The 13097-nt window shown below is 42.2% G+C and overlaps 1 protein-coding gene across 3 annotated transcripts in view; it reads left to right on the top strand.

Moving 5' to 3' along the window:
- Positions 1 to 13097, top strand: part of LOC122788204 (transmembrane ascorbate-dependent reductase CYB561) — a 197404-nt gene that overhangs the window by 103796 nt on the left and 80511 nt on the right. The gene's annotated exons all lie outside the window — the stretch shown is intronic.

Consider the following 13097-nt stretch of genomic DNA (forward strand, 5'->3'; position numbering starts at 1 on the left):
CATGTTTTCCATAATTTGACTCTAGTTATCATAAGGGTACAAGTGGCTTTTGAAATCCACGGAGATGTGGTGGACTTAATTCGGACTTTGCGAGGGGGAGCAAGTGAATCTAAGATGCTAAGGAAGGTGGATTTGAAAGCTAGGACTGCTTCTTCTAGTGGGAGTTGGGTAAGGAATTTCTAGTTTACTTTAGAGAGGAGGGCATTAAAGGTTTCTGGATGGAAGTTAGAGAGTTTGTGACAAGTAATAAATCTCAGAGCTTTTGAGAAGTGTGAACTGAACCTAAGCACTTTTATAGGGGAGTGATCACTCAAGGTGTTTGGTAGGGTTTCAGGGATATTATATTTGGAAGGATTAGATACAAGTACCCAGTCAATATGAGTACTAGATGTGTGAGAATTGTTTGTATGAGTAGGTGGAGAGATTAGCTGTGTAAAGCCATATAAATTAATATGAGTATTAGAGCTTGGATTACTGAGAGTTAACAAGTTAATGTTGGCATCCCTAAGGAGGATAGTTTCATTGGGGATGTGTTCAGAAAAGTATGAAAAATATTTTCAAGCAGAGGAATGTTGTCTCCTGGAGGAATATAGATGGCTGCTACTGTGATAGTGGTGTGGTCATTGATTTTAAGGTTAGCTGTAAGTAGTTCAGCAGGAGAAAAGGATGGGATAGGATTCATAATACTTGTAATGGTGAGGTGGTTGGAGTAGAGGATGGCTACACCACCCACTCTTTTGTTTTGGCGATCTATGCAGAGTATATTATAACCAGTGGGGAGAATGTCTTTATCAGAGGTTTGGGGTTTTAGCCAAGTCTCTGTTAGGGTGATGACATCAGGGTGTGGAAGGATATCCAGGCATGGATTTCACTAACTTTGTTTAGAATACTACGGGCATTCATAGAGTAAAATGAAATATGTTTGTTTGGAGAGGATGGGATTATTAAGTAGGGAGAGGTAGAGTTATGCATGGTGGGGTGATGGATGGGCCCATGATTTGGATGTATGCCTCCTGATAGAAGCAGGGCTACATGAAGTTGGTAAAATTTGAATTTAAATGGGTCATAAGTCAAGTACTTAGTCTTGGTTTTAGATGCTAGAGAGTGAGGGGGAGGAAGTTTGATTTTAAGCATAGGGATCTTCATAGAAAAGATAGAGGAGGAGATTCTAATATAATACTGCAGAGATGAGAAACAGTTAGTATGGGGATTAGTGGGATCTCCATGGACAGGCGGTAATGGAGTAGTACTAGATGTAAGATAGAGGAAGAGGTTGTAATAGAGTACTGCAGAGATGAGAAGCAGTTAGTATAGGGATTAGTGGGATCTCTATGGACAGGTGGTAATGGAGTAGTACTAGATGTAAGATAGTGGAGGAGATTGTAATAGAGTACTACAGAGATGAGAAACAGTTAGTATGGGGATTAGTGGGATCTCTATGGACAGGTGGTAATGGAGTAGTACAAGATGTAAGATAGAGGAGGAGATTGTAATAGAGTACTGCAGAGATGAGAAGCAGTTAGTATGAGGATTAGTGGGATCTCTACGGGCAGGTGGTAATGGAGTAGTACAAGATGTAAGATAGAGGAGGAGGTTGTAATAGAGTACTGCAGACATGAGAAACACTTACTACTGGGATTAGTGGGATCTCTATGGACAGGTGGTAATGGAGTAGTACAAGATGTAAGATAGAGGAGGAGATTGTAATAGAGTACTGCAAGGATGAGAAACAGTTAGTATTGGGATTAGTGGGATCTCTACGGACAGGTGGTAATGGAGTAGTACAAGATGTAAGATAGAGGAGGAGATTGTACTAGAGTACTGCAGAGATGAGAAACAGTTAGTATGGGGATTAGTGGGATCTCTACGGACAGGTGGTAATCGAGTAGTACAAGATGTAAGATAGAGGAGGAGGTTGTAATAGAGTACTGCAGAGATGAGAAGCAGTTAGTATGGGGATTAGTGGGATCTATATGGACAGGTGGTAATGGAGTAGTACAAGATGTAAGATAGAGGAGGAGATTGTAATAGAGTACTGCAGAGTTGAGAAACAGTTAGTATGGGATTAGTGGGATCTCTATGGACAGGTGGTAATGGAGTAGTACAAGATGTAAGATAGAAGAGGAGGTTGTAATAGAGTACTGCAGAGATGAGAAACAGTTAGTATGGGATTAGTGGGATCTCTATGGACAGGTGGTAATGGAGTAGTACAAGATGTAAGAATGAGAAGGAGAAGTAATGGAGGCAAAAAAAAATAGAGAGAGTTGAAAAAGCCATAGCCTAAGGTGGGAAAGTAGGATTGGGATGGAGAGAGGAGATGGATTTAAGCAAATCAAATTTCCCAGCATGTCTTAGAAACAGACAGGAGCACAGTGGGCCATATTCTGAAAAACTTGCTCTTAGTGTAAATGATTTATCCTGGTGTAAGGTCTATCTATATATCTTACACAGGAGTAAGTCATTTGCATCAAATACAAGTGTTTTAGAATCAAGCCCATTGTGGGCTTTACTTGAAAAATATTGGCTAAATAATTAAAAAGGCACAAAAGTTTTTCCCTCTTAAGGTCAAGATACCCAGCTACCAATACAGTGAATATTTAACACTCACTGGAGGGTGTCCTCAGATTACCAATTAAAGTTATGAAGCAAAGTCCTATTTCCTCTCCTCTACTGTTATATTAGCAACTTTCACTCTACCTGCTGATGTTCATCGTGTTACCCTGCTGCAGTCATCACACTTGGGTTATCCTGTCATCAGGCGGTCCCAGAGTCAGCCCGAATTCCAAAGTCTTGGTCCAGCGTCAGTTGCTGTTGCTTCTTCCCTGACGTCAGTGTGCCAGGGGTATATAAGAGGCATCCAACGCCATTTTCTTCAGTCTTTCTTACCGCACAGTGCCCGAAGCAGAAGCAGTTCGCAAGTGCCGGTCGGCCGACACCTGAGATTTTCGAATCGAGTTTCAGTCCGAAGTCTTCAAAGCTAAGTACCCCATTAGGGAACCTTTTCTTGCCTCAGTCCGATGTCAGAAAAAGTTAACAATTGCATTTCTTGTGGGAAGCAAATACCTCATAAGGACTTTCATTCTTATTGTATACCTTGAATAGGCCCAGACCACGACGTCGCTGGTTGTTGGTTTTGTGCTAGGTTCAATAAGCGAACTATAAAGCGATGCTCTGATTTCGCACGACACTATTTCGGTAGGAAATTTAATTACACTATGCCATCAGAGCAACCGACTACCGGCGTGCATAAAAAACGCAAAGATAAAGACAGGCAGCCTAGATCCAAGCCTGTCTCCGAGGCCTCGGCTGGGCCGGTCGCCGGTTCTCCGGTTTTCAGTGAGGCGCCTACGCAGCCCCTGGCTACCGCAGAATTGGATCCCCAGACCACTTTGGATTCTCTAGCAGAGAGTTCTAGGCCGACGCAGCCATTTTCTTTAGGCCCTACCGACGACATTGCAGAAGAAGAAGCTGGTGCTGTAAAAACACCTTCGGTTTCTGAAGGTGTCTTCAGACCGACTACTCTCACCATAAAATCTTATGCTAAACTTAAGACTCCTCTAAAACCAAAAAAGACTGCACTTCAGTCTCCAGTTCAAGGCCCCATGCCTAGGAAACAGATGCTTAAAATGGCTGAAGATTTGATTTCTTTAATTAGGGGTTCCCAACCCCCCCGCCCTGACAAAAGGCCTAGACAAAAGGAGGATTATGCCTCCTCTGATCAAGTGTCTATTTCCTCAGGCTTCTCTGAGGAACAGGATTACTCCTTTCCCCCTTATGAAGATTCTGATGCTGAAGATTCCATTCCCTCAGTTTCTCCCCCTGAAGACTATTCCTTTGGGAAAACCTTACATACCATGAGGGAACACTTCCACTGGGAAGGTCAGGATTACTCCGACTCAAAGAAAAGGCTCCGAGAGTTTCTTTTACTCCCCCAGCACAGACCACTTGCTATCCCCCCAGTTTTAGACATTGTGGATGATGTTTACTTAGAATCTAGTCTAAATCCAGATTCTCTGCCTCCTGCTCCAGCCAAACCAGATAGATATTATAGAGTGCCTGACTCACACGAATTCCTTTACAAAAGCCCTGTCGCTGATCCAGAGACAATCTCCCAGGTTCCCAAAGGGGCTAAGGCTTCTATGGCTAAAAACCCTGTACCCTCTGAAAGGGACTCCAGAGCACTAGATAGGTGGGGGAAGAAGGTTTACACCTCAGCTACTCTAGCTATGAGAGCACTAAATTGTCAATTTCACATGCTTAAATACCAGCAATTCCTAATGTCTAAAATAAAACAAAAGATGAGCACGCACCCTCAACAGTCTGAATTCAAGGAAATGCAGGATCTGTTGCATGCAGCTGAGCAGGTGGGCAAACATACTTTACAATGTGGATTTGATTCCCTGGAAGCTTCCTGTAGAGCAGCTGTTACTGGGTCTGTTATACGTAGGCATGCTTGGTTAAAGGAACAAACTCTGCCTGATCATGTTAAAGCAAAGTTACTAGATGCACCCTTACAGCAGGATGTCTTATTTGGGGTTAAAGTAGAAGAGGTTTTAAAGAAAATGGAGGATAAGGCAAAATCTATGCAGATGGTCAAAGATTTTTTACAGGTACAGCCCCCACGCTTCAGCAGAAATTGGCCAAAAAAAAATTGGTCCTTTCCAGCTTCTGACAGACCACAGAGGGGTAAATACAGGCACCCAAGGGGCAGAGGACAAGCACAAATCCCTTACAAACCTCGCCAATGGGGCACTGCAACACAGAAGGGAGGGGAAGACATGTCCCAAACTACTAGAAGGCAAACACAATGACTTAAACCTCAAACTGCCAAGCAAAACTCTCTTGGCAGCTCCACTGGGAGGAAAATTAGCACTTTTTGCAGACAACTGGCACATCATCGCAAAGGACAAATGGGTCCTAGACATTATCTCACAAGGATACAGATTCCATTTCCACACCTTGCCAAGGATAAAAGGAATGCCAAACCTGCCACAAAATCAATGAGCAGTGGCACAAAAACAAATTACAGCTGTCATGGACATGAGAGCCATTCAACTGGTACCTACACAGGAGCAAGGCCAAGGATTTTACTCAAGGCTCTTTCTAGTCCCCATAAAGGACAATGCTTGGAGACCCATTCTGGACCTTTCAATTCTAAACACCTTCTTGCAAGTACCCAAATTCAAGATGCTACCACTACAGCAGCTTCTTCCCATGTTGGACAAGAAAGCTTGGCTAGTAACGTTGGACCTCAAGGAGGCATACCTGCATGCCCCTATCAGACAAAATTGCAGAAGATACCTCCATTTCATTGCAGGTTCAACCCATTACCAATTCTCTGCACTGCCCTTTGGCTTATCTACTGCACCCAGGGTCTTCAGAAAATGCCTGGCACCAGTAATTGCATACTGCAGACAAAGAGGAATTCAAATATACCCATACCTGGACGACTGCCTCATCCAAGCAGAAAGCAAGGACATTCTCTTACAACATCTGGCTTTTGTAAAACACCTTCTAAGTCACCTAGGGTACACAGTAAACGTAAAGAAATCAAAACTAGTGCCCTCACAAAATATGACATTTCTGGGTGCCAGCTTGAATACAACAGCCCAGATGGCTTATCTGATGCCAGACAAACAACTACAACTAACTCAGTACTTCAAAACAATGGCAACAAAGACCCAACACCCTGCAAGAAAAATTCTGCAGGCCTTGGGCTTCATGGCATCTTGCATACTACTAATGCCATTTGCAAAACTGCATATGAGGAAATTACAATGGTACCTAAAAAGCGTATGGACTCAACACAGCCACAGCTTGGAAACAATGATACCTCTCATTCCCTGCCTTCAACAGGAGTTTCTATGGTGGTTACAGGCATGTCACCTCAACATGGGTCAGCCTTTCACCTTACCCCCAGCCAGGCAAACTATGACAACAGATGCATCGGACTATGCCTGGGGGGCACACATGGCAGGACGGTACGTTCAAGGCATATGGACTGCAGATCAAAGGAATCTGCACATCAATAAAAAAGAAACGCTAGCTGTACAGAATGCCCTGACAGCCTTCAAGGACCTCTTACATCCAGGACAGCTTATCATAAGGACAGACAACACCACAGTAATGTGGTACATAAACAAACAAGGGGGTACACACTCCTACCCTCTATGCAGGCAAGCAATGACCTTGTGGAACACAGCACTGGCCTGCCAGGAAAAAAGGACATATTGGCAGACGACCTAAGCAGAAACATCATGGATCCCCACGAGTGGAAACTGGATCCACAAGTATTTGCAATGATAACTCAAAAATGGGGGCACCCAGACATAGACCTGTTTGCCAGCCCCCAAAACTATCAGCTAACAAAATTTTGCACAAGGACATTTCACCATCAAGCTTGGAAAGTGGACCCACTCTCATTCGGTTGGAAAATGCTGACAGTATATGCCTTCCCTCCATTTCCCCTTCTCACAAAGGTGCTGCTGAAAGTCAGGATGGAGAGACCCCGAATGATGCTCATTGCCCCAGACTGGCCACGCCAGCACTGGTACCCACTATTAAGGAATATGGCCCAGGGCCCACCATGGATTTTACCACAAATTACTCATCTGCTCACACAGCAAGACAGTCAGATTCTACACAGCCAGCTCAAAACCTTAAACTTGGCTGCATGGCAAATCACTTAAGCGACCAGCCAGCTACTCTTTCACAAGCTGTTATGGATGTTATTCTGGAGGCCAGGAGGCCCAGCACCAGGAAAGCCTACTCAGACACATGGAAAAGGTTTTGCGCCTGGAACCAAGCTAAAGGCCAAATACCCTTCAGCCAGACTTACCTCAGATTCTACAATATTTAACTGAGATGTTACACAAAGGGCTTTCTTTTTCATCTATTAAAATCCATGCCTCAGCTATTTCAGCTCACTACAACACGGATCCTCCCTTATTTTCACATTCACTTCTAAGGCAGTTTCTCAGAGGGGCCAAAAACATTAGGCCTCCCAGGAGAGCACCAACACCAACCTGGGACCTCAATTTTGTTCTGGAAAAACTTAGGCTACCTCCTTTTGAGCCAGCTTTCTCAGCTGACTTAAAGTTTATATCATGGAAGACTGCCCTGCTGCTAGCAATTACTTCAGCCAGAAGAGTCTCAGAGCTTCAGGCACTGATGGCAGTAGAGCCTTTCCTCATTTTTCATCAAGACAAGAGTTTCTCTACGAACTAACCCCTCCTTTATGCCTAAGGTGGTGTCCAGTGTGGCTCTAAATCAAACCATCCATTTACCCACCTTTTTTCCAAATCCACAGAACAAAGGAGAAAGACTCCTGCATTCCTTGGACATTCACAGGCAGCTACGTTACTACTTGGATAAAACTAAGGTTTTCAGAAAACCTGACCAGCTTTTTGTATCCTATGCTGCAGCATCACAAGGAAAGGCTATCTCAGAACAGACCATTTCCAAATGGATAGGACATTGCATACGTTTTTGCTACACCCACCATGGAAAACCAGTTCCTGCTAGCATAAGGCCCCACTCTACCAGGGCAGCAGCTACATCTACAGCCTTCCTCAGGAGGGTGCCAACCAAGGATATTCTGGAAGCTGCAACTTGGAGTTCAGTACACACCTTCACCAAACACTATCACTTACCACTTTACTCTAAGACTAGAGCTGGCTTTGCCACTGCAGTTTTGCAGGGCCTTCTAGCCTCCTCTAACCCTGTTTGACTCCACCTACCATCCTTAGCTTTGGGATTCTACCCAAGTGTGATGACTGCAGCAGGGTAACACGATGAACATAGTACAGTTTTGTACCTACCATAAATGTAGATGTTCGAGTGTATACCCTGCTGCAGTCCAGGTTACCCTCCCTCCATCCCCTCTGACCTAACTAAAACCTTTCAATACCTTAAAATCTGATACAACCTTTGTGGTGTATTTGCTTATAGCTGGAGGGATATTTTGTTTGTGCTAAACTTTTATTATTGGTACTATCTACTGACCACCTTTTGGGGGGGGGGCACCTGACATCTGGGGCATGAAAAACTGAAGAAAATGGCGTTGGATGCCTCTTATATACCCCTGGCACACTGACATCAGGGAAGAAGTGACAGCAACTGACGCCGGACCAAGACTTTGGAATTCGGGCCGACTGCAGGACAGCCTGACGACAGGATAACCCAAGTGTGATGACTGCAGCAGGGTATACACTTGAACATCTACATTTATGGTAGGTACAAAACTGTACTTTTTTCAGAGGTGGAATAACATGCAATAGTTGCGAAACAGATCCAAAAATAGGCACTGCTAGTGAAGGTAGGTATGACAAATTTATTTAAGCTTGTGTAATGCACAATATAGCTTTTCACCTGTGTGTAATAGACTTCATCAGAATCTAGAATACACACATCAAATGCTGCTTTTAAATGATTCTCCCTCTAGCATAAAACACCTGTCATCGGGTCTTAAAGTATACCACTCAAAACTTTCCAAAGGTATTATGTATATTAAAAATCAACAATGCTAAATATAAACATATAAAATTCAGCTTAGTTTAAATAACCAACATATCATATGCTTATTTTAAATACAACATAAAAATGTTTTATTCCTAAAATGCACACAAAAACAACAAGACAGAATGCTAATATTTATTAGCCCTTGTCTTTAGCACTGCAACTAGGGATAAGTTGTCATTAATCTCCAGCTAGGGTGTGGCATCCAACTTTACTAGACACCATAACTTCCTTACCTCTAGATTATCTTACCATGCTCCCCATCTTGGGTTAGGTGTCACATTCTCTAATATACAAAATAAAAAAAAACTTTGTAGTTAGAACAATTAATGGAGTGTCTATATAAAGCATTGTTAATGTTTTTCACTTCTGTTTCATACCCATGTTCATAAATTCACTTTTTAAGACACCTGTCTGTCTTCCCAACATAAAAAGCTGGGCATGTACTACAGGTAGGTAAATAGTCCTTTACTTGTGCATTGTCCATATCCAGGGTATATAGTAGTGTTAGCTGCATCTATCAATTAAACAACTGGTTATTCTAAAATATGTCTACATTGCACACAGCTGCCACATTTGATGTGTGTATTCTAGATTCTGTTGAAGTCTGTTGCACACAGACAAAAACCTATATTGTGCATTACATAATCTTAAATAAATTTGTGGTATCTACCTTCACTAGCAGTGCCTATTTTTGGATCTGTTTTACAACTAGTGTTTTCCTTGGAATTTGTTTGGATTTCTAGCTGTTTTCTCCAAGTTGTTGACTTAATAACTTGCAATAAATATACAAACAACATACATGTGCGGGCGCGTGCACACACACACACACACACACACACACACGCACACACGCACACACGCACACACACACACACACACACACACACACACACACACACACACACACACACACACACACACACACATGCATCTCAGACACAGTTGTTTCTGTTGGAAAAGCAACTACTAACGTACAAACACGTAGGACAGGAACCCTCTTCACAGATATAAATCTTATTTATTACTTTTTTACCCAGAACTAAATCGTCGTGTTGTGGTGCGTACTATTGTATCATTGCATTTTTACTTGTAGACTAGTTTCAGTTTTCTGAGGAAAATGATTAGGACTATGTGAATAGGAATTTACGATGTGTCCACTAGGTGGTGTACCTTGGATTTGTAGTTGCATCACATACAGTATTTTGGAGTATTAGTACTAGGTTTTCACCGATTTTTTATTTAATTGGTTATTATGAACATCGCTTGCCTAACAAACCGTATGGTAAGTGAATATTGTAACCTTGAAAGGGACAATGAACACTTGCTTGTACCAACAGTAAATAGACCCGCAAGGTTTAAGGTTTTAAATTTATTTCCCTGTTTACGTCGTATACCACCTGGGTATTTTGGTATTGAATACCGGTTTGGATTTTTAAATAAATAAGATTTTAATTGCCTCTGGTTTTCACCTAACATTTAACATTTATTTTGAAAGGGGATACCGTGAGAACGGGTGTGTAATGAGTGGCTTTCATTTGCTTGTTTTTTTATCACTGTTACCTCTTTATGGTGGAGAGGAATTGAGGCAAATTTGGTTTTACTTCTTAAAGGTGATTATTTAAATGTGCTTATTGGTTAAGGCATGTACCTAACTAATTAATCAATTAATTAATTATGTATATTTAAATGAACTGGATCATTGTTCCACTACTTGCTAGCTTCTGATGAAGTTAAGAATTTTTCTTGACAAAAAGTGTATTGAAATTGAGCGCACTTAAAGTTTTAATAAATAAGTTTTTTATCTGTGAAGAGGGTTCCTGTCCTACGTGTTTGTACGACAGTTGTTTCTGTTGCCTGCATGCTTTTTATTCCCCATACTGATCCACAAGCTGAGTTGTACTGCCTCCAGCTCATATTTTGCTTTGTAATTTATTACTAGGTGGTCCTACCATGGAAGTCTCACCTTCTGCTACTTATGGAGTAGACATTAGAATACCGTGGACCCCATATGCCTCTGTTTGTTCCTCATTTGAAGGCCTGTTTCTTCTTCCCTGGATTGTCCCCCTTCTGAGCATCCCTACTTTCATTGGTCAGACTTTCTCCTTCTGTCTGCCCAATTTAGTCAGTATGTAAGAGAAACTAAAGATTACTGCAAACTTGGAGCTCTAGACCCTTCCATATATTTCAGAACTTCTTAAGCCCAACAAAAATCTCATATCCATCTGAAGCAGACTTAGGCAGCCATAGGATCATAGGAGGTTACTAGGCTATTGGCCCTAAGGCCTCTACAAGCCTAGCCATGTCATAGCCCTGTTCACTTATGGATCAAGATATATAGTTTATGTTTGTGGGTGAATCTAAGATCACCAAGAGCTGCCTCTCTCTAAGAAGGACATAGGTGAAACCCCAGTGTAAATTTATAGCTTTCCATCCAATTGTCAAGTTTAAGCTTAAACAGAGTCATTGAGGAGCTCTGTTTTACATGAATTGGGAGTTTGTTCCAGAGGAGTGGCACCTCTGGAAGACATATCTGTCTCTCCAGCATATCCTGTTAATATCACAGGCTAGGTTAATCCCAAGAGCAAGTGAATCTTGTCCCATTGGATCTGCAGATGTGAAGCTGCTTCATCATGCAGGGTCTGAGACTGCTCTGTAGGATAGAGCATTCAGTCTATCCGTGTAAGTCATTTGTTGTAGGCCCAGAATTTTCTGGGTGAGAAGCCTCTGAGGTCTCTCCAGTTGCTGTAGATGTCTGGTGAGGTACATACAGAAGGGAGCATTGTACTCTATTATTGGTCTGATGACAGCCAAGTACCTCCTTAGCTTTGGATACTATACCCTTGCTTATGAGGTGTGCAATGTAGAAGGCCTTCCTTGCTACTGTGGACAGTTAATGATCAAAATTAAGGCCGCTATCAACTTGCGTTCCTAAATTTCTCACAACTGGTTTGAACTTAGGGGGATATAATTAATGCTGTAATTAGCAGGGGTTTCTCCTTTGCCGAAGGGGATGATAATGCATTTTTTGCATCTAGATTAAGTCTTTGGCTTTGACACCAATCACTTGGCTGTGTAAGCCCATTTTGTAGCATGTTGACATCTTTGGGGAATTCAGTAGCAATTGTAAGAAGAGACAGAAGATTCCATCTGCTACCATTAATGCAGCTTCAACCTTTAAGTAAAAGATATGGCCAGCAGAAGGTACAACATCTTCCCTCCAGATTCTTCAGTTTGCACTGTCATCCAGATTTGAAGCACATGTGAACTGTTCCAGCATTTCTCACCTAACAAGTAGGAGGGTGGCATAATGGGAGGGCACCCATACATAAAGGCGGGACCTCCACTGAACTTAAAAACTACAGATCCATTGCTTTACTCTCCCCCCTGGCGAAAATCCGAGAAAAATGCATCCATACCCAGATGCTAAACTATCTCCTAGACAGAAACATCCTGTCACCTTCTCAGCATGGTTTCAGACCTGCCCATAGTACCATTACAGCCCTCCTCTGCTTCACAGACACAGTAAACCATCTCAAAAATGAAGGCCTATAAGTGTCAACTCTTTTTTTGGATATGTCAAAAGCATTTGACACAGTCTCACACCAAATCCTGCTAAACAAACTAAACCAATATCATCTATCAAATTCCACTCTTATCTGGTTCCAAAGCTACTTAACTGACAGGTACCAAGCTGTGAAATGGGAAAATTCTCTCTCTCCTCAGCTGCCCATAACAATAGGAGTCCCACAGGGTTCTATCGTAGGACCACTACTATTTACAGTCTTCACAAATGACCTCCATACCTCCACACAGCATGCATCTATAATTCAGTATGCAGATGACACTACCTTAATCTGTGCTGCACATAACGTTCCCACCCTCCTGCAAACAACTCAACTAACATTTTCTGATGTTGAAAACTACCTTACCAAAGCCCAACTTATCCTCAATCCAAAGAAAACTCAGCTTATGATTAGAACCAGTTCTAACAAAAACACTAACAGTCTACTCCAATTGCTCCAGTGGCACAGGCTAAGCTATTGGGAATAACCATAGACTCCCACCTAAAATCTGATAGTCATCTCAACTTAACTATTAAAAAAGTACATGCCAAACTGGGGTCACTCTACCATATCAAACCATTTCTTACCAACAACACAAGATCAGCCATTGCTCGCTCCCAACTTCTATCCACCCTACTCTATGCATCTCCCATTCTGACTAGTCTCAACAACACTGAACTAAGCAAAATGGAAGCCTGCTATAACAGAATTGCCCGCTTTGCTGCAAATTGCTCATATAGAACTCATCACTGTACTGCTTTCAGACAGCTCCACTGGCTTGAACTACCCAACCTCCTAACCTACAATCAGCTCTGCCTCTGTCATTCTATCTATTACCTTCCCAATAAGTGTCCTGCCCTCAAAAACCTACTACAACATCACTTAGCCAAAAGGCCTCTTAGATCATCAAGCAGACTACTACTAGAAGTCACCAACAGCTACAATAGCTTTGGAGATGCACTATATAGTAGTTCAGTTGCTAAAAAAATGGAACTCAGTCCCTACTAGCATTCA

Source organism: Protopterus annectens, chromosome 13.part0, assembly GCF_019279795.1.
Source record: "Protopterus annectens isolate FY-2018-M chromosome 13.part0, PAN1.0, whole genome shotgun sequence".
Classification (NCBI taxonomy): Eukaryota; Metazoa; Chordata; order Ceratodontiformes; family Protopteridae; genus Protopterus; species Protopterus annectens.